General features: G+C 45.2%; 1 protein-coding gene across 5 annotated transcripts in view; it reads left to right on the forward strand.

Annotated features, from left to right (window-relative positions):
• tango2 (transport and golgi organization 2 homolog (Drosophila)) overlaps positions 1-19088 on the forward strand; it is a 259000-nt gene that overhangs the window by 112498 nt on the left and 127414 nt on the right. The window contains exon 1 of one of the 5 annotated variants that reach the window (XM_073051899.1): positions 5049-5126. The exons of the other annotated variants lie outside the window; for them this stretch is intronic. The gene's annotated coding sequence lies outside the window, so the exon portion shown is untranslated. Of the gene's footprint in view, positions 1-5048; positions 5127-19088 lie in introns of those variants that run through there. 5 annotated transcript variants of the gene reach the window in all.

Raw genomic sequence — 19088 nt, forward strand, 5'->3', positions numbered from 1 at the left:
ATGGGAATGGAAAGTAGAATTGAAACTACCAGGAGATCCCACTTTTTGCAATGGACAGAGCAAAGGTGTTTGATGAAGCGGTCTCCCAATCTGTGTCCAGTTGCACCAGAATACAGGTTTATTTACATCCAGAGAGGCATGTCTTTGATGTTGGATACTGCTTTCTCGTGGCAGTGCTCCAAATAAATGAGTTCAATAGTGGAAGTGTCTCCTTTTTATACCGTTAGGAGACATCTTTATAGCAATATCTGTAGCATTGAGTAATTAAGGGGCATAACATTTCACACTGTGTTTAACATTTGCTAATGAAATCAAGATTTCCTTTCAAAAATCATTTAAGGTCACTGGTAAATTGAATGACCTGTGGTTTCCATTCTGAATCCAAGCCAGACACCTTGGATCCAGAACACACTGTTGCATTACACTGTACTGCTGCTCCAAAGCAACAAATTTCACACATGGGAGTGTAGTGGTTAGTGTGATGCTATCAGAGCTCAGAGCTTCAGAATTCAGAGATTTCTATAAGGAAATTGTCCCATAATTAGGTCAGGGTTAAATTGGGTTGCTGGGCAGCTCTACTCAGAGGGCCAGAAGGACCTATTCTGCGCTGTATCTCTAAATAAATAAAAAATAAAATATGTCTATGGTATTAAACCTGATTCCTGGGCAGAATCAGTCAGGTGTAGCAGGTGAGTAGGTTGTTTAGATTCTTTTGTACTCTTTCCAATTGGACTTGGCATCTGCATGTTCAGTGCCTTCTGGTTTGCTGCTTTTGTACTCTGCAAGCCTGAGATTCTCCTGAGAAGCTGAGTACATTATCTTCCTGCTCTAATTACTTTACACTTATGACTGTGTGGCTAAGTACAGCTCCAATGCCATATTCAAGTTTGCTGATGACACCACTGTCATGCGCCGAATCAAAGGTGGTGACATATCAGCCTACCGGAGGGAGATTGAAAAATCTGGCTGAGTGGTTGGTGCCACAGCAACAACTTCTTACTCAATGTCAGCAAGACCAAGGAGCTGATTATTGACTTCAGGAGGAGGAAACCTGAGGTCCATGAGCCAGTCCTCATCATGGGATCAGAGGTGGAGAGGGTCAGCAACTTTAAATTCCTCACATTATCATTAAGAGGATCTGTCCTGGGTCTAGCACGTCAGTGCATTGACGAAGAAAGCGTGGCAATGCCTCTACTTACTTAAGAGTTTGCGCAGGTTCAACATGACATTTAAAAATTTAACAATCATCTACAGATGTGTGGTGGAGAGTATATTGACTGGCTGCACCACAGCCTGGTTTGGAAACACCAACGCCCATGAGCGGAAAATCCTACAAAAAGTAGTGGATACAGCCCAGTCCTTCATGGGTAAAGCCCTCCCAAGCATTGAACACATCTACATGCAGTGCTGTCTCCTCTCTGCTCCCATCAGGAAGGTGATACAGGAGCCTCAGGACCAACACCCACCAGGTTCAGGAACAGTTATTACCCCTCAACCAGCAAGCTCTTGAACCAGAGGGGATAACTTCACTCAACTTCTCTTGCCCTATCACTAAACTGTTCCCACAACTTTCAAGGCTTCTTCAATAAATATGAAATGTTTATTTATTATTATTACCTTTTCTGTTTTGTATTTTCCCAGTTTATTGTCTTTGCACATTGGTTGTTTGTCTCTTGTGCTGCGTGTGGTCTTTCATTCATCTGTGGTGGTTCTTGGATTTACCATATATTCCACAAGAAAACTAACCTCAGGGTTGTATATGGTGACATATATATGTACTTTGATGGTGGCTGTCCACCGTGTCCAAAGATGAGAGGAAACCTATGCAGGAGAGTTCTTAAAGTGCAAAAACCATTTGCACTGGGACAGTTCCACTCTCTCAACCTCAGAAGTCCAGTCCAGTGGTACGAATACACGTCACAAAGTAGGGGCTTCCTTGGTTGCAGGGGGTGACCGTAATGTTTTATGTGGCTTGTCATTCCCTTCACTCTCCATGGAGTGTTGTAGTACCACCTTCCTGCCCGTTGGATCTCACTGTAGATCTCCTTTGCCAGTCCACCGGAGTTGACTTTGCCCACTAGGGTAGGCACCTGGGATAGGGTATGAGGCCACCAGCTCTCCTCACCTTGTTTAGCCCACCTGTCGAAGTGGTGTACCGGTGTGGCTGCTGATGCGTGAAACGGCCACTTGGGGTCACAAGTAAACGCTGAGTGTCCAGTGGGAACCAAAGGTGAGTGAGCTGCCCCGGAATGGACACAATAAGCCACTTCATCGGAGGAGTTGCCCTGTCCTGGACACATCATACACCCCTGTAGTTTGATAATAAATTTACTTTGAACGTTGAGGACAGCTGAAGTGTCAGTGACCTGGGTTCACTTCCCACCACTGCCTGTAAAGAGTTTGTATGTTCTCCCTGTGACAGTGTGGATTTCCTCTGGGTGCTCCAGTGTCTTCCCACAGTCCAAGAAATGTACCATTTGGAGGTTAATTGGTCATTGTAAATCATGTTGTGATTAGGCTAGGGTTAAATTGGGGGATTGCTGGGCAGTGTGGCTTGAAGGGCCTGTTCTGCACTATATCTCAATAAATAAATAAATTGTTTCATGAATGGGCTAAAAATTGCATGTTAAGAGAGTGCAGGAAACAAAACCAGGTGGGCTACAGAGCCAAGTTATCGGATTATCAAAACTTCAAAATAAATTTTTGTCAAAGTACATATTTGTCACCATATATAACCCTGAGCTTTGTTTTCTTGTGGGCATCAATGAATAATTGAAAGACTGCCCCACTTGAGCTTTCAACCTGGAGGGAACAAACTGCAAATACAAAAATAAATAAATAATAATAATGATTAATAAATAAGCAATAAACATCAAGAACATTAGATGAAGAGGTCTTGAAAATGAATCCATAGGTTGTGGGAACATTTCACTGATGGGGCAAGTGACGTTGAGTGAAGTTATTCCCTTTTGTTCATGAGTAACTGTTCCTGAATCTAATGATATGAGTCCTGAGGCTCCTGTACCTTCTTCCTGACGGCAGCAGTGAGAAGAGAGCTTGACCTGGGTGGTGGGGGTCACTGATAATGGATGCTGCTTTCCTGCAACAGCATTTCACATAGGTGTGCTCAGTGGTGGGGAGAGCTTTACTGTGATGGACTTTTGTAGGATTTTCCATTCAAGGTGTTTCCATACCATGCTGTGACGCAGCCTATTGTAATGGGCACAAATTGTAACTATGGTATGTTTGTTAAGTTAATAAGGACTATTAGAGAGAAGGTAAACAGAAAGACACAAAAGCTGGAAAAATTGCAAAGCTGTAAGAAGTGCATAGCAGCTCAGGTATTGTCCATGGTCAGTGGAGAACTGAGCCAATATTACGTGCTTAACACCTACTGTTGAACTAGCCTGTAATGATCCAGACAAAGAAAGTGAGCCAGTCGTAGTGCATTTCAGTACCAAGTTCAGAGGGCTGCATTCTGCCCATATGGAAGATGAGGTGTTCTATCTCAGCTTGCACTGGGCCTTATTTATACAGTTGGAGAGCAAATTAAAGGTAGTAGCAAGCCTCAGAGATGCCCCAGGGGACTGAATGCATCATTTGCCTGCTGTTTGCTGCACTTATCAATCAGCTATTCAAGTGTGTTTATATATTAATACTTACCCCTTTAATAGTCCTTTCTGTTTTTCTAACTTCAGATTTGTTCAAGTTATACTACCTCTGCTGTAATACACACAATGTGCTCGAGGAGCTCAGCAGGTCGGGTAGCATCTATGGAGAGGAATAAACAGTTAGTATTTTGGGCTGATGAAGGGTCTCAGCCCAAAACATTGACTGTTTACAAAACATCCCATCCATAGATGCTGCCTGACCTGCTGAACTCCTCCAGCACATTGTTGTATTGTCTAGATTTTCAGTGTCTACCGTACCTCTTGTGTCTATGATATTCTGCATCTGCCACGTTTTTTTGTTCACTTTTTTAATCTTGCCAAGTCACCTTGAAATCTCTTTCTCTCCCCACAATGCACAATCCCAGTTTTGTTTAATTTTAAACAACTGCAAAATCAATAAACAAGAGATTCTGCAAATACTGTACTGGAAGTGGCAGGGCCCAGGTCTGAGAGCAAAGAATGGCCTGAGGTTCGGCTGATTTAAGCATTGGGCCAAATTGAAAAGGTGAGGGTGTCAGGGGTGGAGGAGAGGGATGGGTATCAGTTCACCTTGCTGCTCCACGAGGTTTACTCGTCTCTGCACTAAACTGAGGCTGTGGCCTGCAGCTAATGAATTAGCTGCAGTGATGACTGGCTTCATGGCTATGGACTCAATTTTGAGAACTTCAGTTGTTTGTACAATTTGGGTTTTTTTTCCTGCACGTTAGGTATTTAACGGTCTTTTTTTTAAAAATGGATTGTTTCTTTGTTTTGTGGCTGCTGGTAATGAGACGAATCTCACGGTTGTATATACTGAACATGATTGGCATCTGTCTCGAAAGACAATGAGTGATGATGATCATCATCACAAGCCTGGGTGGAAGGTACAGAGATCCTGAGATGCCCAGTCATCACGATCCCCCTCTCATCTTCGCTAGAGCAGTCCAAAGGAAAGTTTACGAAGCGATACGTATGGCACCAGCTTGGCTGCAGGAACTGCTGGAAGGATGTTCAATGATGTCCAGCTGCCTTAGGGGCTTCACTCTGAATTTACTACCGTAGGCTTCACCAAGCAGTGAGGCTATTTACCCGTAGCTGGGGATCTGATACACGAGCACCTGGACACGTCCACACACTGGTGAGCCTGCGTGCTATGTGTGCAAGGGCCAGACCTCCTCCCCATCCTCAGTAACTCAGCCTGAGTCGGAAAGGAGTTTAGTTTCTGTGTGTCACCAGTGAGGCACTACATGTGGCTTGCTGTTGGAGAGGCTATGTACTGGCAGGAAAAGACTTGCACATTCAGCGCTCTCTTTCGCAAGACTGATAATAAATGTACTTTGAACGTTGAAATCTTGGACAACACACACAAAATGCTGACGAACTTGGGTCAGGCAGCATCTGCGGAGGTGGATAAACAATTGCCGTTTTGGGCTTGAGACCCTTCATCAGAACTGGAAGGGAGGAGGCAGAAGGCAGGTAAGAAGGTGGGGGAAGGAAGAAGTACAAGCTGGGAGATGATAGGTAACATCATGTAAGGGGGAAGGTCGGTAGGTTGGGGAGGGAGGATTGAAATAAGAAGCTGGGTAGTGATAGGTGGAAGAGGTAAGGGATTGAAGAAGAAGGAACATGACAGGAGAGGATAATGGGCCTTTGAAGAAAGGTAATGTACCAAATACAGTATTAGAATTTGTAGTCCCATTTTGAGATTATCAGTATGGTCCCATTTTCTACCACCTGGCTTTGAGCACTGTATTTCTCTGCCATTTCAAGTGCCCATCTCAATATTTACTCTAAATGCTATGAGAAGGCTGTTTCTAACACCCATGTGCAGTGTATTTTAGATTTCAAATGTCCTCTGGAAATATTCTGATATTATTCTCCTCAAAAGTCTTCAGTTAACCCTTATCAACGCACCTGGTTTCCTCCTTGGAAAATTCATTCAGACTTTATTCTCATAACGCCCATCAACTTTCCCTGTGATTCCTCTAACTTGCCTCTATCTACACTGGGGGGTAGCTTCAGGTTGCAATTAACTTATCAACATGTGGGAGGAAGCTGAAAAATTCAGTGGAATATGATCAAATCTGGGTTTCTGGAACTGTGAGGCATCAGTACGGACTGCTGTACTGCAGTGCTGGCCCTTTTGCTATTAGTAATTGATATTGGTGGTCTGTATCCTTACACCAATGTATACCATTAACAACTGAGACCATAAGACATAGGAGCAGAATTAGACCATTCTGCCCATCAAGTCTGTTTTGCCATTCAGTCATAGCCGATTTATTATCCCTCTCAACCCTATTCTCCTGCTTTCTCCACATAGCCTTTGACACACTTTCTAATAAAAAAAACCTATCAACCTCCATTTGAAATTCATATAATCTAAAAACTAAAAACAGCTGTCTGTGGCAATTAACTCCACAGACTCGCCACCAACTGGCTATAGAAATTCCTCCTCATCTCTGTTCTAAAAGGGACATTGTAGGAGCCGTGTATCTGTTCTCCATCTGCTTTGTACTCTGTGTTGGATGTTTATTATGGTAACTGGTCACATGAGTGGGGATGCATTAAAGGCAAGCAGAATAAGTTATGTATTCTTGCTTATTTCATGGCAGTTTGTAGCTTGGAACCAGTGGAGGTCACATCTTTGCTGACCACTTAATATCATTGTGATAACTCAATTATGCTTAATTGTATCTTTGCTAATTGCCAATAAAGGACTTGACTCTTTGAAACAGTCATTTCATTGGAGTTGAGGGTGCATCATGCAAGTATAACAACCCCATGTGGTTGTAGGCTAGCGTCAATTGTTCTGATTTTGAACCAGTTTTGCTGCTATAGAAGTTCGTCTGTTCTGAGGCTGTGCTCTCTAGTCCGAGGCACTCCCACTAGTGAAATGTTTTTTCCCTGTCCATTTTGTCTTTGCCTTTCAATGAGATCTGCCCTTCATTCTTCTAAATAATTTAGGACAGGCATTCCTAACCTGGGGGGGGGTGGGTGGTGTGTGTGTGTGTGTGTGTGTGTGTGTGTGTGTGTGTGTGTGTCCATATACAAGTCTGAGATTTGTTATCTTGCAGGCATACTCAATGGGGCAGGTGCCTACCTGTGGTTACTGGAATTATTGAGGTGTTCTTCCTTTTCTTCCTGACATCAATCATTTTCCATGTTGGTGAACAATCCGTACACCAGGAACTCCTTATTGATCCTGAGTGTGGTTTCATAAATGATGTCTGTAGTTATTGGCAACAGACGACCCATGAGATTCAAAGGGCTCTCGCTTCTGTCAGCCTGCAGTGCCAGAGTCAGATCATGTGGCCGAAGCAGCTGCCTCCCTCTTGCTGTTAGGTTGAACGTTAGAAGCGATTTCTCTGAGCTCATCGTCAAATGAATGAGTCAGGCAAATTGTCTGCAAAGTTCAGTGAAAACAGAGAGCATGTCAGTCTAGTTTGATTTCTCCTCTTGTAGCCTTTCAAATAATAAATCACTCTGGCAGCTGGTCCTTAGATCATGGATCATGAACACAGTATTTAATTTTATTGCAGTTAAACGTAGAGACTTGTAGTTAGGAACCCTCCAGGCTGCCTTTCTGCTTCACCATGCCAGCATCAGTCAAAAGTGACATGAACATGCCTCTAAGTGTGTGTATGCCAGGCAGCCACTGCTTTGTACTGGTTACACACAAACACTGTGCCCGTTGCAGTTCTCAATCCGGCATCTCCTTTGGGTAGAGTTGGGACTTTGACCCATCATGTTGTGCTAACCTTCTAACCTCATCTAAGATCAATCAACCAATCTAACCCTTCCATCCTACATCAAAGATCAAAGTAAATTTTATTCTCAAAGTATATATACACCATTCACAAACCTGAGATTCACTTTTCTGCGGCATACTCAGCAAATCTACAGATTAGTAACGATAACAGGATCAATGGATGATCAACCAGAGTGCAGAAGCCAACAAGCTATACAAATGCAAATATATATAAGTAGCAATCTGATGCCCTGGTAAAGATTTTACTGCTAATGTTGTAAGGTATTTCATGTAATGGTTTTTCTGTAGAAGCAGTGTGTTCTACTGGCAGTGCTTGGGTTAAAGATAGGATGATTAGGAATGTTGTGTTATCCAGTCAGGAGGGTGGAACTGGGAGAAGGTTTGAGAGAATGCTGGAATGAGGTTTTGTGACGGACACTGAGGTGAGTCGAAATCTTTTTTGGTGGGAGGTAAAGAGAGAAGCTTGAGAGAACTGTTGTAGGATTCGATCTGGCAGGAATGCCAAGAGGGGGAATTCTACCGGGGATCGGCGAATATATTGCCAAATATTAGCAAAACGGGGTTTGGGTGGGTCAGACATCCCAACCTCCCAGGTTTGGTCGGACTAAAGTCCGTATAAACTCTGGAGTCTCAGTTCCACCCTGAGAAAGTGGTTTTCTCACCATGGAGTAAAGTGGCTGTTAGCAAGGGGCTAACGAGCCACCTTTCTAAAGATGCCCAGTAAACAAGGATTTCAGCAGTAAATAAATAAACAGAAGGTTCAAAATAAAATTTATTATCAGAGAGTATGTACGTGTCACCACATAAACCATGAGATTCTTTTGCTGGGGAGAGCATGAAATAACAAGAATAAGAATCCTTAAAATGAGATCATAGGTTGTAGGAACATCTCAGTAGATGAGTGTAGTTGTCCATCTTCGTTCACAAGCCTGATGGTTGAGGGGCAGTAACTGCTCTTGAATCTGATGGTACAAGTCCTGAGGTTCCTGTACCTTCTACCTGATGGCAGCAGTGAGAAAACAGCATGGTCTGAGTAGTGGTGATTGCTGTTGATGGGTGCTGCTTTCCCACATGGTTTCATGCAGATGTGCTCAATGGTTGGGAGGGCTTTATCTGTGATGTACTGTGCCAAATCATAGGATTTTCCGTTCAAAGGCATTAGTGTTTCCATACCAGCTCATGATGCAGCCAGTCAATACTCTTTCCACTACACATCTACAGAGGTTTGTCAAAGTTTTAGAAGTCATGTCGAATCTCCGCAGACTTCAAAGGAAGTAGAGGCACTGCTGTGCTTTCTTTGCAATTGCACTTATGTGCTGGGTCCAGGACGGATCCCCGACATAGTTACACATAGGAATTTAAAGTTGCTAACCTTCCACCTCTGATCCTCCGATGAGGACTGGCTCATGGACCTCCAGTTTCCGTCTGCTGAAGTCTGCAATCAGTTCCTTTGTCTTGCTAACATTGAGTGAGAGGTGCCTATCTAACAATGAGCCTATCTAAGAGTCTCTTAAATGCCCCTTATGTATCTGCCTCTACAATCACTCATGACAGGGCATTCCACGCACCTACCACTCTCTCTGTAATTGGCCTGTGGGGCAGTGGCATCTGCACTAGACTTCACAGCGAGTGGTCCTGGGTCAAACATAGGCAACTCTTTGCATCTGTCCTGGGTTGAGCGACGAGCTAGCAATAGACAATAGACAGTAGATGCAGGAGTAGGCCATTCGGCCCTTCTAGCCAGCACCACCATTCAGTGTGATCATGGCTGATCATACACAATCAGTACCCTGTTCCTGCCCTCTCCCCATATCCCTTGACCCCGCTATCTATAAGAGCTCTATCTAACTCTCTCTTGAATGCATCCAGAGACTTGGCCTCCACTGCCGTATGGGGCAGAGCATTCCATGTATCCACCACTCTCTGGGTGAAAAAGTTTTTCCGCATCTCCGTTCTAAATGGCCTACCCCTTATTCTTAAACTGTGGCCTCTAGTTCTGGACTCACCCATCAACAGGAACATGCTTCCTGCCTCCAGCGTGTCCAATCCCTTAATAATCTTATATGTTTCAATCAGATCCCCTCTCATCCTTCTAAATTCCAGTGTATACAAGCTCAGTTGCTCCAATCTTTCAACATATGACAGTCCCGCCATTCCGGGAAATAATCTTGTGAACCTACGCTGCACTCCCTCAATAGCAAGAATGTCCTTCCTCAAATTTGGAGACCAAAACTGCACACAATACTCCAGGTGGGGTCTCAGCTGCAGAAGGACCTCTTTACTCCTATACTCAATTCCTCTTGTTATAAAGGCCAGCATGCCATTAGCTTTCTTCACTGCCTGCTGTACCTGCATGCTTGCTTTCATTGACTGATGTACAAGAACACCTAGATCTCGTTGTACTCCTCCGTTTCCTAACTTGACTCTATTTAGATAGTAATCTGCCTTCCTGTTCTTGCCACCAAAGTGGATAACCTCACAGTTATCCACATTAAACTGCATCCGCCATACATTTGCCCCTTCACCCAACCTGTCTAAGTCACCCTGTATTCTCATAACATCCTCCTGACATTTTACACTGCCACCCAGCTTTGTGTCATCAGCAAATTTGCTAATGTTACTTTTAATCCCTTCATCTAAATCATTAATGTATATTGTAAACAGCTGCGGTCCCAGCACCGAACCTTGTGGTACCCCACTGGTCACAGCCTGCTTGGCCTCTTTTTTAAAAATGAAGGAAGAGGCCTGTTTGATCCAATATTACATGACATTTTATATGCTGAAGATCAAAGGTAACAGCAGGACAATTTTATAGTTACAGTGTATCTACAGTGCTTCCTTTGAATTACATGTAGTTTTCAAACACCCATATTCCAGACACCCTAAATGAATTTTAATCCACATTGTCTGGTTTTCAATTAAACTCCAGGAAAACTATTGTTCAGAGCTGCATTTTAAATTTAATCTACAAATTTGAAGATTGGTTGCTGAAGTTAATGTTTGCTATATACCCTGTCTCCAGAATATGCCCTAACAATCTTGAGACATAACCAAGAATTCTGGTGTTCATTACATTCAGTAGGAGCTTGCTATGCACAAAGGTGGCAAACTACATTAGAAAATTAAAATGTGAAGGATTAACGAGATTAGCTTTATTTGTCACATGTACATTGGAAATTGAAGTGTACAGTGAAATGCATCATTTGTGTCATATTTGTGATCTGCTGGGAACAGCCTGCAGGGGTTGCCACACTTCTGGCACCAATGTAGCATGCCCATAACTCCCTAGGCCTAATCCCTTGTTAAGATTTGTTGCGTGGGAGGCAACCGCACCACCTGGAGAAAACTCAAGCGGTCATGGGGAGAACGCACAAACTCCTTACAAATGGCAATTGAACCCGGATCAGTCATCGATGGTGCTATAAAGCGATTGTTCCAACCACTACACTGCCACTACAGTAATTAACTGGAATCCCTAAGTAGCTGATTGGCTGCAAACATTCTGGGACATTTTGTTACCATGAAAGGTACTGCAGTATATAAATGCAGGTTTAAAAATAAAGACTGTCCAAGTTTGTTGGAATGATCCATATAAAGTGAGATGGTCAGCAAACAGGAATATGTCTCTTCATGGAGATTAGGCAGTGAGAGAATGTCAGAATGATGTGCAGCAAATAGTTACATTTCTCTCTATATAGTAAAGTCTCTATTCAAAGGGTCACTGTCATTCTGTGCCATGTCCTATAATATAGGCGATCATGGTCTCATGATCATGATTGTTCTTGGTAAATTTTTCTTTCGAAGTGGTTTGCTACTGCCGCCTTCTGGGCAGTGTCTTTACAAGACTGATGACCCCAGCCATTACCAGTAATTCTTCTGAGTGGCTACCTGGCATCAAGTAGTCACATAACCAGGACTTGTGGTATGCACCAGCCGCTCATACGACCAACTTCCAACTGCTCCCATGGCTTCCGTGACCCTGATCGCGAGGGGGAGGGTGAGGCTAAGCAGGTGCTACATCTTGCCCAAGGGTGACCTGCAGCCTAGTGGGAGGAAGGAGCACCTTATATTTTGGTAGAGACATATTTCCACCCCACCACCTAATCGGTAGGGGACATAAAATACAACATTCTAATGGGCAAGTGCTGTCATAGGCTACTTTTATTAACTCAATCTTATTTCACTTGCCACTTGTCAACAAATAATTTACATTAAACATTGGTCTTTCATCTTGTGATATTTAAATTGAAGTTATTAAATCGATTTAACTGGAAATATGGGCAGAATAACTTTAAATAAAGAGGATTCAACAAGATGTATCCTGCTTTGCTGACCCATCTTCAGCACGTGCGAATTCATGGTCAGCTCATGATGATTATTTTACATATCTCCCTACATTCAATTCCTTCCACTTTCTGTAAAGAGTTTGTATGTCCTCTCCGTGACTACCTGGGTTTTCCTCCAAGTGTCCCTGTATCCTCCCTTGTTCCAAAGTTAAGGTTAGTAAGATGTGGACATGTTGTGTTGGCACTGGAGGCATGGTGACTTCCAGCGTATGTTCTGATTGATTTAGTTGTTGACACAAGCGACACATTTCACTGCATATTTGGAATGTAGGGATCGGACTGGGAGGGCCCCTCTCACCGCCAGCCAGGCGAGGTCTTGGTGCCTGGTGGTGAGGTCTGGCGATGAGGCATTCTACCAGATGAACTGGACTGTCTGCTCAGGGAACCACCCCACTGTGTCCATCACGTCCTTCTCCTGCAGTGCCTGCAGGACCTTACGTGCTGACCACTGCCTGATGGCCCTGTGGTCAAAGGCGTTGACCTGAAAGAACATGCGGCAACGACCAGCTGACAGGGGTGTTGCGCGGGAAAGGGGCCAGACCCATCCTTCGTAGCCAGGGCGACAGGTAGAACCTGGGCACGTAGTGGTACTTGGTGCCCACATACCTGGGATCCACACACAACCTGATGCAGCCACACAATAAGCTGGCCATCAGGGTGAGGGCGACATTGGGGACGTTTTTGCCCCCGTTGTCCAGGGACTTGTGCATGGTGGTCCGTCTGACCCACTCCATCTTGGATCCCCAGACGAATCTGAAGACGGCTCGGGTGATTTCCGAGCTGAAGGAGCGGGGGACTGGCCACACCTGCGCCAAGTACAGCAGCCCTGAGAGCACCTCACACCTGATGACCAGGTTCTTGCCCGCTATCGATAGGGAGCGCCCTCCCCACAGCCCCAGTTTCTGTTTCACCTTGGCAGTCCGCACCTGCCAGTTCTTGTTGCACGCCTCGGTCCCTCCGAACCAGATCCCCAACACCTTCATGTGATCAGCCCTGATGGTGAAGGGGACGCTGGATCGGTCGGGCCAGTTGCCGAAGAGCATGGCTTTGTTCTTCGTGCAGTTGACCCTGGTCCCCGACGTCTGCTCGAACTGTTCGCAGATGCCGATCAGCCTGCGAACTGACCTCGGATCAGAGCAGAAGACGGTGACGTCGTCCATGTACAAGGAGATTTTGACTTGGGTCCCTCCACTGCCTGGCAGCATCACCCCTCTTATGCCCCCATCCCTCCTGATGGCTTCGGCAAAGGGTTCTATGCAGCACACGAACAAGACGGGAGAGAGGGCAGCCCTGCCTGACTCCAGACCTGATGGGGAAGCTGTCTGTTTCCCACCCGTTGACTTGGACTGCTCTACAGATGTCCGTGTAGAGCAGTTTGATCCAATTCCAGATTCCTTCCCCAAATCCCATTTTGGAGAGTACATCCGCCATGTACTTGTGCAATAGCCTATCGAAGGCTTTCTCCTGGTCCAAGCTGACCAGGCAGGCGTCCACCCCCCCTGTCCTGCATGTAGGCAATGGTGTCCCTCAGCAGCGCGAGGCTGTCTGAGATCTTCCTGCCCGGTACAGCACAGGTTCGGTCCAGGTGGATCCCCGCTCCAGTGCAGACTTGACGCTGTTGGCGATAGCCTTGGACAGGATCTTGTAGTCCACATTCAGGAGTGAGATGGGCCTCCAATTTCTAATGTCTTCCCTCTCCCCCTTCTGCTTGTAGATGAGGGTGATGAAGCCCTTCCGCATGGATTCTGACATGCTGCCTGCCAGGAGCGTAGCGTTGTACACTTCCAGCAGGTCGGGGCCCATCCGGTTCCACAGAGCCGAATACAACTCGACCGGTAAGCCGTCGCTTCCGGGAGTCTTACCCGACTCAAAGGAATGGACGGAGCCAGTCAGCTCGTCCAGGGTCAGTGGCTGCTCCAGACTCTCCCGCTTGCCGTCGTCTAAGACCTGCGTGATAGACGACAGGAAGTTGCGGGAGGCTGTGGAGTCTGTGGCCTTTTCTCCGTACAGACCGGCATAGAAGGACCTGCAGATCCTCAGTATGTCTGTCTGCGAGGACGCGACTGAGCCGTCCTCTTCCCTAAGGTTGTGGATCACAGAGCTCCCCCTGTGCACCTTTTGGAAGAAGAATCGTGAGCACGTCTCATCCTGCTCCACGGTTTGGACCCTCGATCGGAAGATGATCTTGGAGGACTCGGCGGCAAAGTGCTGGGCCTGTCGGCCCTTCACCTCCCGCAGTTCCTCCCTGACATCCACCCCCCTCGACTGCAGAAGGAGGAGTTGCTGCAACTCTGTCTGGAGTGTACACAGTTGCTCTCTGGATGCCCTTGCGTATGAAGAACCTCTTAATGTTCTCCTCAGTGGCTTCCCACCAGTGAACCGGGGAATCAAAGGAGGCTTTCAAGGTTCTCCAACCTGTGTACTCCTTCTCTAGTTCCTCGATGTTCTTTGGGGTCAGCAGCTTGACGTTCCCTCCTGTACGCCCGGAACATCGTCTCCACACCCCTCTGCCCACGGGAGGACTGCAGTGAGGAGGAATTGGTGACCCACCCCTTTGCTCACTGTGGGTTCGCAGAGAAGGTGTGGAGGAAGATGGAAGGGGCTGTGTCGAGGTTCATCCCCAGCAGCTGCGTAACAGAGGACTGTCTGATCTACGGGCTGTTCCCGGGGACGCACACTGAGACCAACATCTGATGCTGCTGGCAGATCATCAACTCGGTCAAAGACGCTCTTTGGTCAGCCCGAAACTTGATGGTCTACCAGCACACGGAGTTGTCCGTGGGGGAATGCTGCCGACTGGCACATTCTCGGCTGCAGGAGTACGCGCTGAGGGACGCATTCAAACTCGGTGCAGTCACCGCAAGGGCCCGGTGGGGAAGGACCACAGTCTAGGGTTCTTCTCCCGTGGGAGTTGAGGGGTAGGAGGGGGGTTGGGGGTATACCCCCGAATGTAAATATGAAAGAACAAAGTCCCACGTGGGTGGCAAAATGTTTGAACTTTGAAAATGTAAAGACAGTAATGGTACCAACTGTAAAGAATTGAAAGTCTTTGAATGGTTATTGTATATAATTAATTAAAAAAATTGTAATGTAGGGACAAATAAAGCTAATCTTTAAGATCTTTATATTAGATAAAATGTATTTAAGACTTCCCATTGGAGGAGTCACAGTGGAGCTTCAGTTAACCACACTGAACACTTAAAAATGGAAAATGCTAGTTAGGCACCATCAATGAAATGGACCACAGGAGACTGTAGACTGTTGGAATCTAGAGCAAAGGACAAAATGGAGGAACTCAGCAGGTCAGGCAGCATCTGTAAAGGGAATTGGACAGTGTTCATTTTGGGGTGAGAGCCTTCATCTGGGCCAAAATGCCTGCTACCCGAAACCTTGACTCTGTTTTACTCTTAATACACATTCTCAGATCTGTTGAGTACCGTATTTCAAATATGTAGGAGGAATGTATCTATTTTTCTGTCTGTCTGTATTTTATTTGTGTCGCGCATTTATTTCTCACTTGGGTTGGGACGTGGTAGATGTGAAGAGTTACTGCCGAATCACAGTAATTCTCGATTCCCAGGTTCTCATAGGACTTCAAGAATGCGTGAGAAATTTTGATTCTTCATGAAGTTTAAACAAGGGACAAATGCTAAGCAAACAAAACAATGGTGATAAAAAGCAGATGAAACACATGAGAGATTAAAAGTTGCAAACAAGAGACAATCTGCAGATGCTGGAAATCCAACCAACACACTCAAAATGCTGGATGAACTCAGCAGGCCAGGCAGCATCTATGGGAAAAAAGTGCAGTTGACGTTTCAGGCCAAAACCCTTCAGTAGGATTAAAGAAAAATAGCTGAGGAGTGGATTTAAAAGGTGGAGGGGGGAAGGGAGAGAGAAACACCAGGTGATAGGTGAAACCTGGAGGGGGGAGGGATGAAGCAAAGAGCTGGGAAGTCAATTGGTGAAGAGACAGAAGGCCTTGGAAGAAAGAAAAAGGGGGAAGAAGCACCAAAGGGAGGCGATGGGCAGGCAAGGAGATAAGGTGAGAGAGGGAAAAGGAGATGGGAAGTGGTGAAGGGGAGGTGAGAAGTTTGAGAAATCGATGTTCATGCCATCAAGTTGGAGGCTACCCAAACAGAATATAAGATGTTGCTCCTCCAACTGTGTGTGGCCTCATTACGACAGTGGAAGAGGCCATGATTGGACATATTGGAATGTGAAGTGGAATTAAGTGGCCACTGAGAGATCCCACTTGTTCTGATTGTCAAGGTGAAGTATCACCTCCCTCCCCACTGATCCTCTTGACACTTATCCTTGTAAGCAGAACAAGTGATACACTTGCCCCTACACCATTGATACACAGGGCCCTACTCCACCATTGGTAACTGCCTTTTTTAAACTCCATTTTCCCCCTTTCATCCTGTAACCCTTCACCCTTTTACCAATCAGATTTATCTATCTCTGCCGTAATACACCCAGTGACTTGGCTTCCAAAGCCCTCTGTGACAATGAATTCCACAGATTCACCACCCTGTGGCTGAAGAAATTCATCAGTTTATTCTGAGGCTGTGGCCTTGGATTCTAGACTCTCTACTAATGGAAACGTCCTTTCCAGGGTGGCGCAGTAGCACCCTGCCGCCGCTGTCTGTAAGGGGTTTGTACGTTTTGTATGTTCTTCCTGTGACCGTGTGGGTTTCCTCCAGGTGCGACAATTTCCTCCCACGGTCCAAAGATGTACCCATTGGTAGGTTAATTGGTCATTGTAAATTGTCTTGTGATTAGGTTAGGATTAAGTTGGGGGATTGAAATGCCGGAAGGGCCTACTCCGCGCTGTTTCTCAATAAATATACAAAATTAATATCCACTCTTTAGTATCCTGTTAGTTTCAATGAGTTCTATATGCCCCCCCCCCCACATCTCCTCTTCCTGAAGTCTATTGAGTCTAGACCCAGTGACATCAAATGTTCCTCATTTATTACAATTTTGTGAAACTCCTTTGGACCCTCTCCAGGTTCTTGACATGGAGCCCAAAATTGCTCACAATATTCCAAACACAGTCTAACCAACACCTTATAAAACTCAGCAGTATAACTTGCTTTTATACTCTAGTCCTTTTCCATCAAATGAGCAGGGTCAAGAAGAAATAGAGGAATGAAGGGTGTGCTGTCCAGGCTGAAAATGGAAATAGTGCTAGTCACAAGAACGTTTAATCAATATGCTGGTGAACTTGTACATCTGGCTTCTTCACTATCCTGTAGCTTAATGGAATCAAATACAATAGAAGTGATCTCAATATGGCTAACAATAGCAATAAAACAAATCTCTGCAGTACTTTTGACAGGAAAATCCTTCGGGTGGTGCTCTTGAATCAGGTGAAAAGACTCTTCTGTACCTGTCGAGTGAAATTACAAGATAGCACATTTCTGAGCTGGGTTATTCTTTATCTTGTTCCATCATTTATACCAACACTTCTTAAATGAGCTCCTGTACCTCCCTCTGCAACTTCTTCACCAAAAGATGATGATTTGTATGGATCAAAAATAACAACTCTACCTCGCTGATAATCATCACTGGCGCCCCTCAAGGATGTGTGCTTAGCCCGCTGCTCTACTCTCTCTATACCCATGACTGTTTGGCTAGGCACAACTCAAATGCCATCTATAAATTTGCTGACAACACAACTATTGTTGGCTGAATTTCAGTTGATGATGAGTAGGCGTACAGGAATGAGATAGATCAGCTGGTTGAATGGTGTTGTAGCAACAACCTCGCACTCAGTGTCAGTAAGACCAAAGTATTGACTGTGGACTTCAGGAAGATGAGGGAACACACACCAGTCCTCATAGAAGGATCAGAAGTGGACAGGGTGATCAATTTCAAGTTCCTGGGTGTCAACATCTCTGAGGATCTATCCTAGGCCGAATATATCAATGCAATTACAAAGAAAGTAAGAGAGTGACTATATTTCATTAGTTTCAGGTTTGGTTTGTCACCAAAGACACAAATTTCTACAGATGTACTGTGGAGAACATTCTGACTGGCTGCATCACTGTCATACTATTGGGGGGGGGGGGGGGGCGACGCACAGGATTGAAATAAGCTGCAGAAATCATGTGCACTAGCCTCCATAGTATCCAAGACAGCTTCAAGGAGCAGTGCCTCAAAAAGGCAGCATCCATCATTAAGGACCCCCATCACCTTGGTCATGCTTTGGTCTCATTGCTACCAGCAGGGAGAAGATACAGGAGCCTGAAAGCACACACTCAACAATTCAGAAACAGCTTCATCCCCTTTGCCGTCAGATTCAGAGGTACATTTATTATCGAAGTATGCAACTCTGAAATTCTTCTTCTCCGGGTAGCCATGAAACCAAGAAAGAAAAGAAAGGCAGCACACTCATCAACCCCCAAATCCCTGCGTAAACGTGCGTTTAAAAGACAGGCAGCCGGTGCTCAACTTCTGCATTCACCTTGATGATTCAGTCTCCCTTGCCGCTTTAATCAGCGAACAATTGAAGCTCTAATCAGCGAAATGGAGTTGAACCTCGGCTTGTGCCCGACTTGCATCCTGCCCACCATCTGGTTCGCTCACGTTGCCTCTACCTTCCAGAATCCTCTGAGTCTGCAGTGCTGGAATACCCAAACAATCTCCAAACAGTAAATCACAGGCTCCAACATTTCTAGGATCACATCCAAAATGACAAACATTCATAAAAAGACATAAAAGAAGTGAAATATATGGTTTCATGATCTATCCAGAAGATGCCAAACAAAGGAGTGTTGTACACAGGCACCATCTTGACCGGACAAATATTTGAATGGACATTGAACTCATAAACATTATCTCACTAGTTCTTTTTTTCTCTTTTCACACTTTTTATTTAACTTTTAAAAATATATATGTATTTCTTACAGTTTTATTACATTGTATTACAATGTATTGCTGCAGCATAAAATCAAATTTCACAACATATGCTAATGATATCAAACCTGATTGTGATTCTGAAAATGCATTAACTGTTCCTTCTCCTTAGTTTGGGATGTGGGATTTTGTTTTCCATTGATCAGCCCCAAGTGTCACCACACATTCCAGTGCCAGCACAGCATGCCCACAGTGCTCAGTAGAACAACACAGAACACAGCAAGCAACCAGACAGCAGTATAACAAAGCAGCACACACAAATTGCTGGAGGAACTCAGCAGGTCAGGCAGCATCTATGGAAATGAATAGATCATCGACATTTTGGGCCAAGACCCTTCTTCACGACTGAGAAGGAAGGGGGAAGATGCCAGGATAAAAAGGTGAGGGGCGGGGAAA

The sequence above is a fragment of the Hemitrygon akajei genome, chromosome 7 (assembly GCF_048418815.1).
Source record: "Hemitrygon akajei chromosome 7, sHemAka1.3, whole genome shotgun sequence".
NCBI lineage: Eukaryota > Metazoa > Chordata > Chondrichthyes > Myliobatiformes > Dasyatidae > Hemitrygon > Hemitrygon akajei.